This window comes from Anolis sagrei, chromosome 4 (assembly GCF_037176765.1).
Source record: "Anolis sagrei isolate rAnoSag1 chromosome 4, rAnoSag1.mat, whole genome shotgun sequence".
Lineage (NCBI taxonomy): Eukaryota > Metazoa > Chordata > Lepidosauria > Squamata > Dactyloidae > Anolis > Anolis sagrei.
Genome location: NC_090024.1, coordinates 203,792,079 through 203,810,798, shown reverse-complemented (window position 1 = coordinate 203,810,798; position 18,720 = coordinate 203,792,079). Strand labels below are relative to the sequence as shown.

The 18,720-nt window shown below is 42.4% G+C and overlaps 1 protein-coding gene across 1 annotated transcript in view; it reads left to right on the top strand.

Annotated features, from left to right (window-relative positions):
• Positions 1–4,591: 4,591 nt before the first annotated feature.
• The window catches only part of NGF (nerve growth factor), a 74,700-nt gene continuing 60,571 nt past the window's right edge, over positions 4,592–18,720 (top strand). The window contains exon 1 of the mRNA XM_060772555.2: positions 4,592–5,129. The gene's annotated coding sequence lies outside the window, so the exon portion shown is untranslated. The remainder of the gene's footprint in view (positions 5,130–18,720) is intronic.

Sequence of the window (18,720 nt, the reverse complement as noted above, 5' to 3'; positions counted from 1 at the left end):
CATGTTTTTTTCAAATTATAATCCGATCCTCCAACAGTTTGAGGGACTGTGACCTGGCCCTCTGTTTAAAAGGTTTGAGGACCCCTTGGGTTAGATTATTAGATGAAGATGGAGCTCTCCCGCACCTTGAGCTTGATTTTCTTCACAAGGCTACTTTGACCTTCTTAGAGAAAATAAAAACTATGACTGTTGCAAGCAATTAATTAACCAACCAACCAACCATTACCACACTTTCTTGAAGGCACTTGTACAGTATGTATAGGCACTATGTAACAATAAGACAATACACCCACATGGAGACAGCACATCCTCATTTGGAAAGGGTTATCATTAGCAATCGCAACCTCATTATATTTCACTTGGCGTGATGCAGTCTTGAGGCAATATAAGCAAGTTAAACACTTCAAAACTATAAAATAATTACAATACATTTTAAAAGAGCTTAATCATCTTGAAAATAGGTTTAACAGGTTAGAACAGTCTAAAACCTAGTGCCTAAGTATCTTAGAGTGAGTCACTTACTCCCCAAATGCTTCTTATATTAGTCATGTTGATATATGGCACCTATATAAAGTTTTAATTGGCACCAGGTAAAGGCATTCCACAAGTGGCATATTACAAATGAGAAAGCCTCACACAGCATTGATCATATCAATGGGATACATAAGAGATCCCTTCTGGCAGGCTCTGTCATTGGGCAGACATATATAGAGATGAGTACTTCATTTCCCTGTATGTTTACAATAAGCATATTTAGGCAAAATCTAAGGAATAGCCATTAAGCTTTATGGAAGGGTGACCTAAGTGTCTGCTGCACTCAGTATGTGAGTAATGTCCAGGCCAGGCATGTATACCTTTCACACTTTAGTTGTGAGCTCTGTAAAGAACACTGTAAAGAATAATTTATTGCCTTGTTATTGATTAATTGTGCAATATGCTATTACTTATGCATACCACTCTGTAATTGACAGGCGTAGGCATAATTGGTTTACCCTGGCATGAACTTTCACAGAGGGTTCTTTGCTTTCTCTTATGCCTTGTTATTGATGAATTGTGCAATTTGCTATTACTTATATATACCACTCTGTTATTGACAGGCATAGGCATCATTGGTTTACCCTGGCATAGCTTTTGCAGAGGGTTCTTTGCTTTCTCTTATGCCTAAAGTGCACTGAGTTTCTTTTTCAATATTTTGAAACCAGAAGAAGGAGAATCCTGCCAAACTAAGGCAAGTTTGCTACCGGGCACAATTCAAAGTGCTAGCTTTAGCCTATAAAGCCCTAAACGGTTCTGGCCTAACTTACCTGTCTGAACTCACCGTCTCCTCTGAACCAGCTAGGGTGTTAAAATCGTCTGGGGAGGCCCTGCTCTCGGTCCCGCCAGCGTCACAAGTATGTTTGGCGGGGACGAGGGACAGGGCCTTCTCAGTGGTGGCCCCTCAGCTGTGCAACGCCCTCCCTACAGATATTAGATCACCCTCCTCCCTGTTGACATTTCGGAGGAAAGTGAAGACCTGGTTGTTCGAGCAGGCATTTGAATAGGCAGTGTAACGAACATAGGAATATGGAACAATTGGATTATGAGACTGGATCTTGATTTTAACTATGAGACGCTAATGAGATGTTTAATTGACTTATATTGACTGTTTATTATGCTATTGTTTTAATTGTTTATAACTGTTTTATGATTTTTTGAGCATTGCATTTTGCTATTGTTAACCGCTCTGAGTTGCCCCAGGGCTGAGAAGAAAATATAGTAAATAAATAAATAAATTTATTCTAGAAAGTATGGATTTATAATCTATGTATCTTGGCTTGCTGATGGTGATTAGCAATTTGTGGAAAAAAATTATTTTGACATTATAAATTAATATAATGTCCCAGCTTTTTAACGTCAGCTTGTTACTATTATATTGGTTGCACAGTACAGAGTCCCAGTCTCCCAAAAGTAACAATATTTATTATAACTGTTTACATGTCACCCTTTTAAGTTTTTTATCAGAAGTTTGCTTGATCATCTAATTCAACATTCAAACAGAGAATTCTCAGTTGGCACTCAATTGCTTTTCTGACAGTGGTAGTCCAATATCTCCTACTGAAAACTGTGCCACTACTGATAATCCCATTATTACCATTTCCCTGCATTACCCTTCCTCTTTCACCCTGCTTTCCTTCCAGCACACAAATATTTTGACTCCCTCTCTTGCCTTTCAGTTTGGCTGCCTATGCCATCTATTCTTACATAGAAATATTGGCACATGGTGCAGCAGCAGGATATGAAGAAGGATGATAGAAGAGGAGGAGGTAGTAGAAAGTTAAGGTCAGGCACCCTCAAACTACAACCCTCACTCCAGCTGTTTGTGTCTCTAGCTCCCAGAATTCTTGACTATTGAACAAGCTGGCTACGGCTTAGACTCATAGAATCATAAAGTTGGAAGAGACCTCATGGCCATGCAGTCCAACCCCCTGCCAAAAAGCAGGAAAATCACATTCAAAGCACTCCTGACAGATCGCCATCCAGCCTCTGTTTAAATGCCTCCAAAGAAGGAGCCTCTGCCACACTCCGGGGCAGAGAGTTCCGCTGCTGAACGGCTCTCACAGTTAGGAAGTTCTTCCTAATGTTCAGATGGAATCTCCTTTCTTGTAGTTTGAAGCCATTGCTCCATGTCCTAGTCTCCAGGCAGCAGAAAAAAAGCTTGCTCCCTCCTTCCTATGACTTCCCTTCACATATTTATAAATGGTTATCATGTCTTCTCTCACCCTTCTCTTCTGCAGGCTAAACAGCTAGAGGATGCCTGGTTATGATAATAACTCAGCCAATGAGGCAGGAGAAAAGAAAATGAGGGAGAAGTACAAGGGAACTTTAGAAAAAGAAAGGAGTTGAGGATGGAAAGTGTGTTTGGTGGTACCATGTAAGGAAACAGATAAATGAGGATGTGCAGGAGATGTGGTGAGTTAAAAGGGAAGGCGATCAAGCAAAAAGGGTGGTTGTCAGGCAATGAGGAAAAGAAGCAGCACAATTCACAATGTCCAGTGCTCTTCTTCCTCCAGCAAATCAATGAATGGCAAGAATAGAAATGACTTAGATCTTATTACACCACTAAAGTGTGATTTCTATAGGCATAGTATCCTTAAAATTGATACATGTCGTTTCCATGATTTCACTTGTTCACTTCGGCCTCCTGTACAAACTACCACTTCTTTTCAGCATCTCTAACATTCACAGGAACATACCCACCATGGATATTGGAGGGGATTGTCCTGTATTTCACCCCCCACCCCATCTTCCTTACTAGTACTTGCTTGGCCTCTGTCCCTCACTTTTTCCCCTCCGTGATGCTGCAGGAGGAAGACAGTGTGGCACAGAGTGAGGGAGCAACAAGGGAGTGTTTCACCATTGGCAGTGCTGTGCCCCCCCCCCCCCCAAGGATGAAAACTGGAGATAGCAGCAATAATGGTTCTGTAGGAAATGAAATTTTGGGGAACTGATGCCTTAGGGTATTTGGGTCCAGTTTGATCTTGGCAACCCAAAGAGAAACTGGATTGACTCCACTGAATATGTCATTTCTGCAAATAGCCCTGTTTCGAATTCAAATTTCTTCCCAAGAAGATCCAAAAGCAAACAAAGGTGGTGGCTTTGTACCTTGGTGTGGGGGCTGCTTCTTGGGGGGAGGCTGCCAACAAGGAGCAGATTCTTTAAGGGTTGTTTTCAGTGTTACAGATCACCAAAACGAATGGGCTTGAAACCCTTGAGGAAGTACACTGTTTCTTCCAAATACCATATATGTTTTTTCCATGTCAAGCATGACTTGAGAAACTGCAAGTTGTTTGTGGTGTGAGAGAATTGGCTGTCTGGAAGGACATTGCCCAGGGGGTGCCTGGATGTTTTGATGTTTTAGCATCCTTGTGGGAGCCTTCCCTCATGTCCCCGCATGAGGAGCTGGAGCTGACAGAGGAAGCTCTACCCACTCTCCCCAGATTCGAACTACTGACCTGTTGGTCATCAGTTCTCCTGGCACAAGGGTTTAACCCATTGTGCCACTGGGGCTCCCAAAGACCAATTGAAGGCACATGTATGTATACTGTATACCTTGTAGAAGGAAGGCAGTTTGACCAGAGGTCAGCTGCCATGGCTCCTTGCTACTGGATTTTAGTTGGGTGAGCCACCAGAGAAGGAGAAAGACTTTGTGAAATGTAATGGTATAGAACACATCGTCATGGCAATGAAAGTGGGGTTAAATTGCATTCATCCGACAGTGTAGATCAGGCTTGGGCAAACTTGGGCCCTCCGGGTGTTTTGGACTTCAACTCCCACCATTCCTAACAGTCACAGGCCCCTTCCTTTTCCCCCTAGATGCTTAAGCTTAAACCTGTTAGGAATGGTGGGAGTTGAAGTCCAAAACACCCGGAGAGCCCAAGTTTGCTCAAGCCTGGTCTAGATGCCCTCGTAGGCGATTTCAACCAGACAGTCCTGGTGTCCGGAGCTTGTTGCGGATAAGCGAAGACCTGGTGCCAGGTCAGGCACGATGGGCGTGGACGGCTGGGTGGGTGGACCTCGAGGCGTCGGGGAAGCCCCGTGGGCGGCTGCTGTCCCTCCTCAGGAGACAGGAGCCGGGGCCCCTCGCCCGGTATGAAAGCGGGGCGGGCGGGAGGAGGAGGCGGCAGAGAGAGGCAGGCGCTCTTCTTTCTCTCCCGCGACGTGTCCCGCGCGCCTTCCCTGGGACTCACTCAGTCAGAGCCGGCCAGCGAAGGAAGGAGTGAGTGAGTGAACGAGCGAGTGAGCGGCCCTCGGGGGAATCTTCCCGCGCGAGTCTGGGCAGCTCGCTCCTCGGCTTTGATGGCGCTAGGACCCAGGCGGAGCGCGAGCGGGAGGCCGAGGGAGAGCGCCCCCGGGGCTGCGTGAGTCAGTCCGACCGACCTACCGTCCGACCATCCGTCCGAGGAGCGCCGTCGGAGTCGAAGGGCAGCGCGCGGTGGATGAGGCTGGGGCGCGCGGTGGCGAAGTGGATGGCTCGCGGGCGCCGGGGGAGCGGCTCGAGGGTTCGCGGAAAGCGGGGCGGCCACGGAGAAGAGAGCAGCACCGGCACCAGCTCCTCCTGAAGGGGATCTCTCTCCACCTGCCCGCCGGAGGTGAGTGAGTGAGTGAGCGAGGGAGGGAGGGAGTGGGACCAGCACAGCCTGGGCGACTTGTGCCCCCGGGCAAACTCCAAGGGCGCCTCTTCTGTACTGTAGTCGAATGAATGCCGTTGAATGGGCAACACTTGAACTGCCCTTGAACTGGCTCGGGGCTGTCTTTCGCCTTTCAGAGATTCCAGACCACACATCCCAGGAGTGCCAAGCCTCTCCTTGGGGCCCTAAGCCACCCTTGGGAAATTGCTCCTTTTCTGTCTAAGGTACAGACAATACAGTTGGGAACTACATTATGGCGTTAGTGTAGGATCTATATACAGTAGAGTCTCGCTTATCCAACCTTCCCTCATCCAACATTCTGTATTATCCAATGTAGTCTGCTTCCTGCCCTGATCCACAGCTGTTTCAATACATTGCAATGTTTTGCTGCTAAATTCGTAAATATAGTAATTACTAGAAAACGTATCATGTACTGAACTGCTTCTTCTGTCAATTTGTTATAAAACATGTTTTGGTGCTTAATTTGTAAAATCAGAACATAATTTGGCATTATATAGGCTTTTGCTTAATCCCTCCTTATTATCCAACATTTTCGCTTATCCAGCATTGTTCCGGCCCATTTATGTTGGGCAAGCAAGACTCTACTGTAGTTGCATGCAGTTAAACTGCATTATATGGGTCTACACCACCCATAATCAGCCTTCCATGTGTTCTGGACCTTAACTCCCTTAATTCCTAACAGCCGATGGGAGCTAAAGTTGGGCCCACTTTCATCTTGGCAACCCAAAGAGAAACTGGATTCACGCCACTGAACATGCAATTTCTGCAAATGGCCCTGTTTCAACTTCCAAGCCCCATTCCCAAGAAGATCCAAAAGCCAACAGAAGTGGTGGCTTTGGAGCCAAGGAGCAGGTTCTTCAGGGGCTGTTTCCAATATTACAGGTCATCAAAACGAATGGGCTTGAAACACCTGGAGGGCCCAAGTTTGCCCATCCCTGGTCTATACTGACGCTATAATGCAATATCCAAATTGCAATATCTGGCAGTGTAGATCCAGGCAAAAATCCCTGGTTAAAAAGTCCCGCAGCCTCTATTAATAGCTCCAGGAGGGGAGTCTGGAGGGTAGGTTTGTTGTAAACCACTTTGAGTCCCCCCAGGGATAAGAAAAGCGGGATATAAATACAGTAAATAAATAACATAAATAGATTTGCAGCAGGCCTTTGCTAAGTGCAGGGTTCGTTTTCCAAAAACCAAGGGCACGAGAAGCCCATATTGATGCCATTAGTATGAAACACCACGCATGAATGTGACCTTCTGCTGTAAGTCAGTGCAAGATTGCCACTCTTTCCTCCTCTCCTTTACAGTTTTTAAGACAGCAATAGACACTGCATTTCTAAATCAGTTGATTCTCCCTCTTTTATCCCTCAAGCAATGAACTCCTCGCTGTCTGCCTAGCAGGGGCAGGATGGAAACGGATGGTATTCATTGATTTATGCTTCAGGACTGGGCTCTGTGTGTGAGTGAGTGTGTTTGACACCAGACAGTGGTTGAAAGAGTTGAAAGGGAGGGGGAAGGATAAGAAGAGTTTTGAATTTGCAGTTTGTTGGAAATTGGTGGCATTATTTCTCCTTCCACTGAACCTCAGAGCATTTCCATGTTTTCTCAGAATATTTGGAATTTTAAGAACAAATGCCTAAATAAGAGTGTGCTTGTTTGCTATGTGCTTTTCTGCAGTGTTGGAACTAGGAAAGTTTGCAGACATCAGAGGGTACTGGTGGAAAACCTTTTGTGGTATGAACTAAGGCTCTGTGTATGATTTCTTGTGTGAATCCCAGTAACAAAGTCTCTTCTGTTGACCTGAGAAGTTGCTAAAACTTTGAGATCCTGGTTGTTTTTGTTCTTAGAGATTTGTTCTTAAACTCCTCCTGACAGCTTCACTTGTGCAGATGCATTAAAGCCACCTGGTTTCAGTGATGTCTTCTGTTTGGTCAACAACTTCATAATTGGATTGTTGTGAGTTTTCCGGGCTGTATGGCCATGTTCCAGAAGCATTCTCTCCTGGCATTTTGCCTGCATCATTTTCCTAATTTCCAACAGACTCCAGAACCTCTGAGGATGCCTGTCATAGATGCAGGCAAAATGTCAGGAGAGAATGCTTCTGGAACATAGCCATACAGTCTGGAAAACTCACAACAACCTAGTGATTCCGGACATGAAAGCTTTTGACAATACAACTTCATAATTAAATGATTCAACCGTGATGACCTTTCTGTGTCATTGCATAGATAGAGTGCTGCAGTGAAATGAAATCTATAGACTGTAGTAAAATCACATCATGATGGTCCATGGAAGTATTATCTGAAAGATCTTAAACCAGGATAAATAAGTGCCAGGGGCCAGATGAGTTAGATGAGACACATGCCTTGGCGAAGAGAACGGGGACCGTAATCTCCACTTTCTGAATCACTGCTTAACAATCCAAGGAACATCTGGAGACATTGCTCAGCGATATAGTCACTTTCAAAGGGGTATGTGGAATTGGGATAATGATTATTCAACAACTTCAGAAATGCAGGGAACTCGCCCTAAAGGGACAGAATCTGTTTCATGGTAGAAGTCATGTTGACGGCTGCTCATTACTCCATCCCAGCACTAGATCAGCTCCGAGTTCACAGTTTTGCTTAACAGCATTCACCTGCTGCTGCTGCCGCCTCTTCTTGGTGAATTGATTTCAGATTCATTTAAAACATTGCCAGGAGCTCAAGGATTTTTCATCGCCCCATAAAAATGCTTTTATGGCCTACAGAGCCAGTCCCAGTTTTAAAGAAGGAGTATTTCATATATGCATTACATTGTCAGAGTTTAGATTCAAAAAATCTAGCCTCGTTCTGTGTTGATGTTACCTTTCTTTTATGGAACAAAATGAAGGCACAAATTAGAATGGTGTTGTCTGCTTAATGGGATAAAAATTACTTTGATAATGGTTTGCTGTGAATTTTCTGGGCTGTATGGCAAGGTTCCCGAAACATTCTCTCCTGACGTTTCACCCACATTGGCAGGCATCCTGAGGTCTGTTGGAAACTAGGCAAGTGGCATGTCCATTTGCGAACTAATACTTTGATATCAGTTTGTAATCACTCAGTAGACATCAAAATTATGTTGTGTTGCTTTCAAAAGAAGCAATGTTTCTTTCAAGATTCCTGTACATATTCATTATTTTCAGTTTAAGAGCTGAAATGTACTGTCTTGTTAGCACTAATGTATTTAGTCCTTCCAACCCCCAATTGAGGGGGGAAATGTTGCTCAAATGTCATCAAACAAAACTTACAGATTCTGTCACATCATTGGTTCAGTTTGTGGTTGGGAGGATGATGTAGTGTCTTTCCCAGAGCTCCAAACCACCACTTTCCATTTTTCTGATTTTTTTGGAAAAAAAGGTATCATTCCATTTAAAGCAATGGGGACCTCTGCTGGCAATTCCAATCTAGCAAATACACGCTGAGTGCAGTAATCTGATAAACATGAATTGTCCCTGATTGGTTTAATAACCTCCATTAAAGAAAGTTACAAAATGCTAAGTAAACATACCCAGAAATAAGTTGCATTGACATTAATGAGGTTTGCTTCTGAATAAATGCACTTATAGGGATTGAGCTGGAGTTTTTTTTTATAAACATTATTTTTTAAAAAATCTCTCCAGATGTGTTCTTAGGTTTTGTGTGGAACTGCGAGGCAGATTCTTTACAGATAAGATTTTTTGTTTTATGCTGTATGCCAGAAAACCCTCCTGATTTTGTCTGCAGAGTGGAGGAGTAATTTTAATAATACAACAAAATTTCAGGGTCGGGAAATTGTGCCACATTTCATTCTGGCATTTCAGATGGAAACAGTTGACTCTGTTATAGGTTAAACATTAAACCGTTCATCGTCTGGAATTAATTAATCTACAGAAAGACAAGTGGGGCTTTTGGGTCTCCCCCACTCCAGCCTTTGTATGATTATCAAGAAACAAAAGAATTACACAATTAAGTTGTTTGTGAATTAAAAGAGAGATACAACACTCCTGTATGTGCTTTCCATTGCCTTGAAATTCATGGTGCTTACTCAGTTTAACTCTGCCTTGGTTTGTTCAATATGAACAACTGGACTTTCATAGAAATAGGAGACCACCCATCAATTGCAAATGCTGTCCATGGAAATGGTAGATAACCAAAGCAGCAAGAACTTTAACCACAGCTATGAACTAGAGAGCATATGGCAGACCTCTTCACCAAAATGACTTGTTCGCTGTTGCCTATGGATGCGAGATCTGGACTTGATAGTAGCAACTGTGGTTATCTCCCCTATAATTAGAATAATAATAAAAATTCAGCAAGAGCCAGTAAGTTATGAGCATTTGTGGTAAGAACTTGTCAAATGTTAGCTTCCCCAGTACTAAACTGCTTTACTGGAAACAATATATTACAGTGTAGAAAGATGTGAATATAGGCAGCTTTCTGTATCCATGGATTCTGCACCCATGGATTCCGCTACCCACAGATTGAAAATATGTATTAAAAAAATTCTGAAGAGGAAACCTTGATTTTGCCATTCTAATTAAGGGACAGCATTTTGCTATGCTGCTGCATATCAAGGGATTTGAGTATCCATGAATTTTTGTGTCTACAAGAACCAAAGCTCTGTAGATACTAAAGGTCCACTATCTAAACCAAAATGTTTCAACAATACCAAACTTGTTTCATACAACAATCATTTAATTAGACTGTACTATATGTATTGTGTTTGGTCTCATCTTTTGTATGAAACAAGGGGATCCTCACAGAGGCTAACATCCAGTCCCTTTGAGGTGCAAACATCCTATAGTTAGGCTCAAATGTAATGGGAAATGGTATTTATTTATGTATGGTGTCAGAAGCAAATTGAGGGTACATTTATAATGTATTTTAAAACACAAACAAAATTTAAAACTTGGCATTATACTAAATTTCCTTTGACCAGTAGCTGGCCACTTGGAGTGCCTCTGGTGTTGCTATAAGAAGGTCCTCCATTGTGCATTGTGCAGGCTGTATTATAATAAGTGGTTTGTGGTTTACTCTTCTCCACACTCGCATGTTGTAGACTCTACTTTGTAGCCCCATTTCTTAAGGTTAGCTCTGCATCTCGTGGTACCAGAATTTAGTTTGTTCAATGCCTTTCAAGTCACCCAGTCTTCTGTGTGCCCAAGTAATAGACCCAAGGAAGAGTCTCTCATTCGGTATCAGACATGGATTGAGGTTATGAGTTTTAGCCTGCCGCTTTTGGACTCTCACTTGCTGAGGTCTTCCTGTGAGTATATCTGCAGATTTTAGAAAGCTATTTCTTGATTTAAGGCATTGGCGTGCTGGCTGATATCTGAACAGAGGATGGGCCTGAGATGTCACTTGTAAAATGTTGATGATGGGGAGATGCCAGATCAAAAGTCATTGTGTACTTTTGTGATGTAAAATCACCATTTCCCATGCAACTTGAAGCATGGGAAATGGTGAGTTTACATCACAAAGTTTACATCTTTTGATCTCCCCATCACCATCATTGTACAAGTTCCTGGAGGATATTTGAAGATTCTGCTTACAGATTTGAACTAAGGTTTCCATTATAACCCCCCCCCCCCCCAAAAAAAGGAAACTGTGGTTTGTTCTAGGCATAATTTGAACAAACCAATGTCACACTGCAGTTGTAAGTGATGCCATATTTGAATAACTATGTCGCTAGTATTTGTATATAATATATTTTGTTAATTTAAAAGACTTAACCGGAACATATCAATCTTCACAGCATACCTGAAGGGGGTAATGTACATGGTTGAGAGTGACTTGCAGCAGCATGTTGGTGTTAAAGTAATAAAGTAAATCTTCATTATGTCTGAATGACTTATACGTGGAATCACTCTTAGTAATGAGAAAAGCTAACATAATCTTTTATCAATGATGTGTCCTCCTAAGGCAACATTTTTGTGCTGAGGTTTTCTTAGACACACACATACATCATATTGTTGTTCATTGTATTAACAATCTTGCTTTACACTCTCTTTGGAAGAAATAAGCTAATACCACTCTTTCTTAATGAAAGCTAAATGCCACTAGAACATGGCCATACAGCCCAGAAACCACACTACACCCCAAATGCCATTACTTGTTTATTCACATTATTGTACAAATTACAAATTATTGTACTTGCAAATGGAGGAAAAGCTCCATGATTCTCTACATAAGTCTTAACACCAGAAAGAAGCTTTCACTACCTTTCTCAATTTGGTACCTTCCAAACTTCAGGGGTTACAACCCTTAAAATCCCAAATTTACTTGTTTATTCATACAGATGCTTCTGACTCTTTGTGACCTCATGGACCAGCCCATGCCAGAGCTTGCTGTCAGCAGTAGCCACCCCCAGCTCCTTCAAGATCAAGTCAGACCAAGGATACCATCCATCCACCTTGCCCTTGTTTGGTCCCTCTTCCTTTTTCCTTCCCATTCCCTCAGCATCATTATCTTCTCCAAGCTTTCCTCTCCTCTCATTATCTGGCCAAAGTACTTCATTTTTGTCTCTAATATCCTTCCCTCCAGTGAGTAGCCAGGCATTATTTCCTGGTTGGATCTTCTCATGGTCCAAGGCACTCTCAGAATTTTTCTTCAGCACCACAGTTCAAAAGCTTCTATCTTCCTTCACTTAGCCTTCCTTATGGTGCAGCTCTCTTATCCATAGGTTACTACGGGGAAAACCATTGTGGATGTTCGTTCCCAAATTCAGTATGACTTTGGAATTCTAGGAACTGAAATCTGAAACTTGTGGAAGGCAACAGATTTGGAAAATGCAAAGTTACAGATTGGGAAAATGCAATGTTTTAATGAATGATTCTATAAATTCATCAGCCTTGAAAATCTGGTTGACATGGAATACCATCCAATTTTATTTATTTAAATTATTTAATGCATTTATTTAATTCCTTTTATACTTTGCTTTTTTAAAAGATTCATAGTGGTTTACAGTAAAAAAATAAAATAATGCACAATGGGGTCAGGAAACACCAAGGAAAAATAAATGAAAGCAGGAATAATATTGAAAAGATTTTCAATTGCAGGATTTTCCAAAGTAATAGACCTATCACTTTGTTACAGTAAAAACATCCTGAACCCACCTAAAGTAAAAGAAATTTCTTTTCGCCTTAGGTTTTGTGAACCCAGATCATCAGATCCATGAAGTATAACCCAGAATGTCCAGGATTCCCCCTTTCCATCTGTTTACCTTCTGTTGTAGTCCGTTTATAGAGAGCAAGGTCAGGTGGAAATTAAACTGAAAAGGCTAACAGTGACAATGAGAATTAACACTGGCCAATCACAAAATGTGCTGATATCCCAATCATTCTAATACTATGTAAGCCAATTAACATGCAGCAGGTGTTCCCCTTTTTCAAATATGATTGAAGATTTGCTAATGGAGCCTCTTAATCAGGCCTTGAGATAGAGTAGTCCCTGATAAAAAGTTTAAATTAGCACTTTAAGTTGGGTCTAGATATAAACCGGCAACTGTTGGATTTTGTGCAAATTGTTACATGTTGGTTTGATTAACTGAATCACATTTTAAAACAATTGTAGCTCTCAGATTGTCTTCAAGCCCCTCCTCCCCCCAAACACAGAGCAATCTGATATGCTGCACCCCAGAAAATAAATGTTTCTGTCTGGGCAGTCAAGGAAAACAAATGCTTCTTTCTGAACAGACAGATAGTACTCACAGTGGCCAAGATTCTGGATGAGGAAATATAGCCTAAAGTTCTAACCAGGCCAAACTATGCCCATCTCCCCTTCCATATGACTCATCTTGCTTCTGTCGTCCCTTCCATGGCCAGTTAGTGGCTGGAGGAGAGCACCAGATCTGGGGAAACATCTGGCTGTTTGCCTCTTGTCAGATGCATAGTGACATTGTCATCATCCAGGACCTTTCAAAGACACCCAGTAAGCTCTGAAAGATCCTTTTATCATGGTGTGTCTGGGTATAGGCAAATAGCTATGTCTCCTTGCATGTCTCTGACGCTCATTTGTACTGGCCATTACAATAAATTAATCAGTTGCTAATAACTCAAATGTGTTCAATGTTCTCTTTTCCATTCTTCATTAGACCTTCATCTGGAAAGTATTAACATCACTTCCAAAAGATCCAGAAATACTTCCAAGGGGAAACGGTGTGGGTTACGGTAATGTTCTTCTGCCACTTAGACCAAAACGATTAAGAAGAAATTCTTTACAATGGCAACATTCCCTTTACTTAATGCAAACAAACTTTGATTGTTTCATCATCATCATCATGGGTTAAAAACAGAGCAAAGTCATTCAGACCACTGGAGAAGCAACACTGTCATTCTGTTTGGTATTATCTAGAGAGAGAGAGAGAGAGAGAGAGAGCATTTTGCTAGAGATGTGAAAATTTGCGATTTGCGAGTCTACTTACATTGACTCAGAACTCAACCAGAATTGGGTTGTTGTAGGTTTTTTCGAGTTATATGGCCATGTTATTTAGAACATGGCCATATAGCCCGAAAAAACCTATAACAACCCAGTGATTCTGGCCATGAAAGCCTTCAACAATACATCAGCCAGAATTCTTCTTCCATCACACTGATGAGATGCTTTTGTAAAATGCATGTTTGTGGGCATTTTATTAATGAGCCTAGGTCTTCACATTTTTCCTATTGATTATGTTGGCATTCATTTTTAAAAGATAAAAAGTTTTTACTCATTCACATTTGAAATTTATCACAAATATTGGCTCTGAACAGATTTCCAAAACAAGATGTGCTTCATCTGATTGCCAGGAGATATTTGTCCCATTGCCAGAAGAGTTTAAGATGTTGCAAAATGATACTATTATAGGGAAATGTGAGCCTAATTATTTTCTGTCCCTGGTTCTTGGTAAGAGTGGGCATTCTTCCACCTTTTTACTGACAGTGGCTTGTGCTGATTATGTCATGTATTTGTTAACTGACCTGATTTAAACAATATATGTCTTGAATATTATGCTGCACAGATATGCTTTTCATCTTTTGGGGGTGGGGGGGGTGGTCTATCATACATTGTTGTTGTTCATTCGTTCAGTCGTCTCCGACTCTTCGTGACCTCGTGGACCAGCCCACGCCAGAGCTCCCTGTCGGCCGTCACCACCCCCAGCTCCTTCAAGGTCAGTCCAGTCACTTCAAGGATGCCATCCATCCATCTTGCCCTAGGGCGGCCCCTCTTCCTTTTGCCTTCCACTTTCCCCAGCATAATTGTTTTCTCTAGGCTTTGCTGTCTCCTCATGATGTGGCCAAAGTACTTCAACTTTGTCTCTAGTATCCTTCCTTCCAGTGAGCAGCCGGGCTTTATTTCCTGGAGAATGGACTGGTTGGATCTTCTCGCAGTCCAAGGCACTCTCAGCACTTTCCTCCAGCACCACAGCTCAAAAGCATCGATCTTCCTTCGCTCAGCCTTCCCTATGGTCCAGCTCTCACATCCGTAGGTTACTACAGGGAATACCATGGCTTGGACTAGGCGGATCTTTGTTGCCAGTCTGATGTCTCTACTCTTTACTATTTTATCGAGACTGGACATTGCTCTCCTCCCAAGAAGTAAGCGTCTTCTGATTTCCTGGCCACAGTCTGCATCTGCAGTAATCTTTGCGCCTAGAAATACAAAGTCTGTCACGGCCTCCACATTTTCTCCCTCTATTTCCCAGTTGTCAATCATTCTTGTTGCCATAATCTTGGTTTTTTTGACGTTCAGCTGCAACCCGGCTTTTGCGCTTTCTTCTTTCACCTTGATTAGAAGGCTCCTCAGCTCCTCCTCGCTTTCGGCCATCAGAGTGGTGTCATCTGCATATCTGAGGTTGTTAATGTTTCTTCCAGCAATTTTCACCCCAGCTTTGCATTCATCAAGCCCCGCACATCGCATGATGTGTTCTGCATACAAGTTAAAAAGGTTGGGTGAGAGTATGCAGCCTTGCCGTACGCCTTTCCCAATCTTGAACCAGTCTGTTGTTCCGTGGTCAGTTCTTACTGTTGCGACTTGGTCCTTGTACAGATTCCTCAGGAGAGAGACAAGGTGGCTTGGTATGCCCATCCCACCAAGAACTTGCCACAATTTATTATGATCCACACAGTCAAAGGCTTTAGAATAGTCAATGAAGCAGAAGTAGATGTTTTTCTGAAACTCCCTGCCTTTCTCCATTATCCAGCGGATATTGGCAATCTGGTCTCTCGTTCCTCTGCCTTTTCTAAACCCAGCTTGAACATCTGGCAACTCTCGCTCCATGTGTTGCTGGAGTCTTCCTTGCAGGATCTTGAGCATTACCTTACTGGCATGAGAAATAAGGGCCACTGTACGGAAGTTGGAGCAGTCTTTCGCATTTCCCTTTTTTGGTATGGGAATGTAAGTTGATTTTTTCCAGTCTGATGGCCATTCTTGTGTTTTCCATATTTGCTGGCATATGGCATGCATCACCTTGACAGCATCATCTTTTAAGATTTTAAACAGTTCAGCTGGGATCCCGTCGTCTCCTGCTGCCTTGTTGTTAGCAATGCTTCTTAAGGCCCATTCAACCTCACTCCTCAGGATGTCTGGTTCTAATTCATTCACCACACCGTCAAAGCTATCCTCGATATTGTTATCCTTCCTATACAGATCTTCTGTATAATCTCGCCACCTTCTCTTGATCTCTTCAGCTTCTGTTAGGTCCCTGCCATCTTTGTTTCTTATCATACCAATTTTTGCCTGAAATTTACCTCCAATGTTTCTAATTTTCTGGAAGAGGTCTCTTGTCCTTCCTATTCTGTTGTCTTCTTCCACTTCCATGCATTGCTTATTTAAAAATAGTTCCTTGTCTCTTCTGGCTAACCTCTGGAATTGCGCATTTAACTGGGCATATCTCCCCTTATTATCCCTGTTTCCTTTTGCTTTCCTCCTTTCTTGGGCTACTTCCAGTGTCTCAGCAGACAACCATTTTGCCTTCTTGGTTTTCTTTTTCTTTGGGACGTACTTTGTTGCCGCCTCCTGAACAATGTCGCGGACTTCTGTCCATAGTTCTTCTGGGACTCTGTTTACTAAATCTAGTCCTTCAAATCTGTTCTTCACTTCCACTGTATATTCGCTAGGAATGTTAGTGAGATCATATCTAACTGGTCTGTGTATTTTCCCTGATCTCTTTAGTTTTATTCTAAATTGAGCAGTAAGAAGTTCGTGATCTGAGCTACAGTCAGCCCCAGGTCTTGTTTTCACCGACTGGATGGATGTCCGCCACCTTTGGCTGCAGAGGATGTAGTCAATCTGATTTCGGTGCTGACCATCTGGTGAAGTCCATGTATAAAGCCGTCTTTTAGGTTGTTGGAAGAGAGTGTTTGTTATACACAGCGAGTTTTCCTGGCAAAATTCTATCAGCCTGCGTCCCGCTTCATTTTGTTCTCCCAGACCATGCTTGCCTGTGATCCCAGTTGTCATTTGACTTCCCACCTTGGCATTCCAGTCTCCTGTAATGAAAATAATGTCTCTTTTTGGTGTATTATCCAGTAGGTCCTGCAGATCCTCATAGAACTGATCTACTTCTGCTTCTTCAGCAGCTGTGGTTGGGGCGTATATTTGGATCACTGTAATGTTGAAAGGCTTTCCTTGCACTCGAATTGAGATCATTCTGTCATTTTTTGGGTTGTATCCAAGCACCGCTTTAGCGAATTTCTTATTAATTATGAAGGCTACTCCATTTCTTCTATGTTCCTCTTGTCCACAGTAGTAGATCTGGTGGTCATCTGATGTGAAGTGGCCCATTCCAGTCCATTTCAGTTCGCTGACCCCCAGAATGTCTATCTTTAGTCTTGACATCTCACCAATAACAACATCCACTTTGCCCTGGCTCATAGATCTTACATTCCAGGTTCCTATGGTGTGTTGATCTTTAGAGCATCGGATTCGTCGTTCACCTCCAGTACCGTCGGCCGCTAGCCTTCCTTTCGGCTTTGAGCTAGCTGCGTCATCACATCTGGGGCTAGTTGAACTTATCCTCTGCTCCTCCCCAGTAGCATTTTGGCCATCTTCCGACCTGGGAGTCCCATCTTCCAATGGCATACCGACATATCTCTGGTTGTACTGGTCCATTTAGTTTTCTTGGCAAGGATACTGGGGTGGTTTGCCGTTGCCTTCCCCAGGGATCACGCTTGGTCTGACCTCTCTGCCACGACCGTCCCGTCTTGGGTGGCCCTTCACGGTTTCGCTCATGACATCATTGAGGTGCTCAAGCTCCAGCGCCACAACAAGGCGGTGACCCTTTGCTGGAGCTATCATACATTAGACTCAATAAAATCTATTTCTGAAAGCTCATGGATACGATAAAGCTGTATGATTAGTTTCCCCCATGTTTTCTTCTTCCCCAGTTTTTGTTGGACTCACATTCATAACTGGAGCTAAGCAGATGATTTTTCACCCAAGTAAGATTGTGTATCAATTATAATATAGTCTTATTAATTTCCACGCTCTGTAAACGGGAAGGCCGCACTATCAAGATGATTTTGACAGTCATAAATGATTAGTCACTAGCAAAACTGTTCATCTATTCAGTGGTTCTCAACCTGTGGGTCCCCAGGAAGCCTTCAACTTCCAGAAATCCTAACAGCTGGTAAACTGACTGGGATTTCTGGGAGTTGTTGGCCAAACCTCCTGGGAACCTATAGGTTGAGAACCATTGATCTATGTGATCTATACATTCTAATTTTTAGCCCTATGTATTTTCCCATACTTTTATGGATCTGATAATTTTGGGGTGTGTGTGTGTGTGTTGCTGTTGACTTATGGTAACCCCATGAATTCCATTATTTTCATAAACAAGAAATATTTAGAGTTAACCTTCCTCTGAAATATAAACCATAGCACATGGTTTCACTTGGCAGTTCTCCATCCAAGTACTTACCAACTAGGCCTGACCCAGCTTAGCTTTTAAGATCCAACAGAATTTGTTGTCTTCAAGGTGTAGACCTCAACATATTGGGTACATTGTACAAATACCTAATTTATTTATTTCACCGGTGTTTCTCAACCTTTGAACTTCTAGATGTTTTGGACTTCAGCCCCCAGAATTTTAAATGAGTGGCTTACAATGTGTAAAATGCTTTATTCTTTCTGCATGCATGACTTCTTTGCTTTTACAATGTATATCAGATTGCAGAGTGGTTGAAAACAGCAGAACATACTACAGGCAGCCTTCCACATTCACTGGGGTCAAAGACACAATATATTAAAGTGGAAAAAACACAAATAAACAATTGCTGTTTGTTTTGCCTAAGAGAACACATCTCTAGGAATCTGTCAATCATCTCATATGACCCTGGTAAATTTTCTATTGGTAGTTGACCATAGAGTTGTGCTGAGGGACCTAAAGATTCCTATCGAGACCATATTAATCAAATCCAGGCATAATCGAATCCACTAAAGTGAAACCAATAAATGTGGAAGGCCAACCATACATTTTAAAAGGAATAATGACATTGTAGGGCTGAAGATGACCTTGTAGGACAGACTTTTGCATGAGTATGTATGAGTATAAA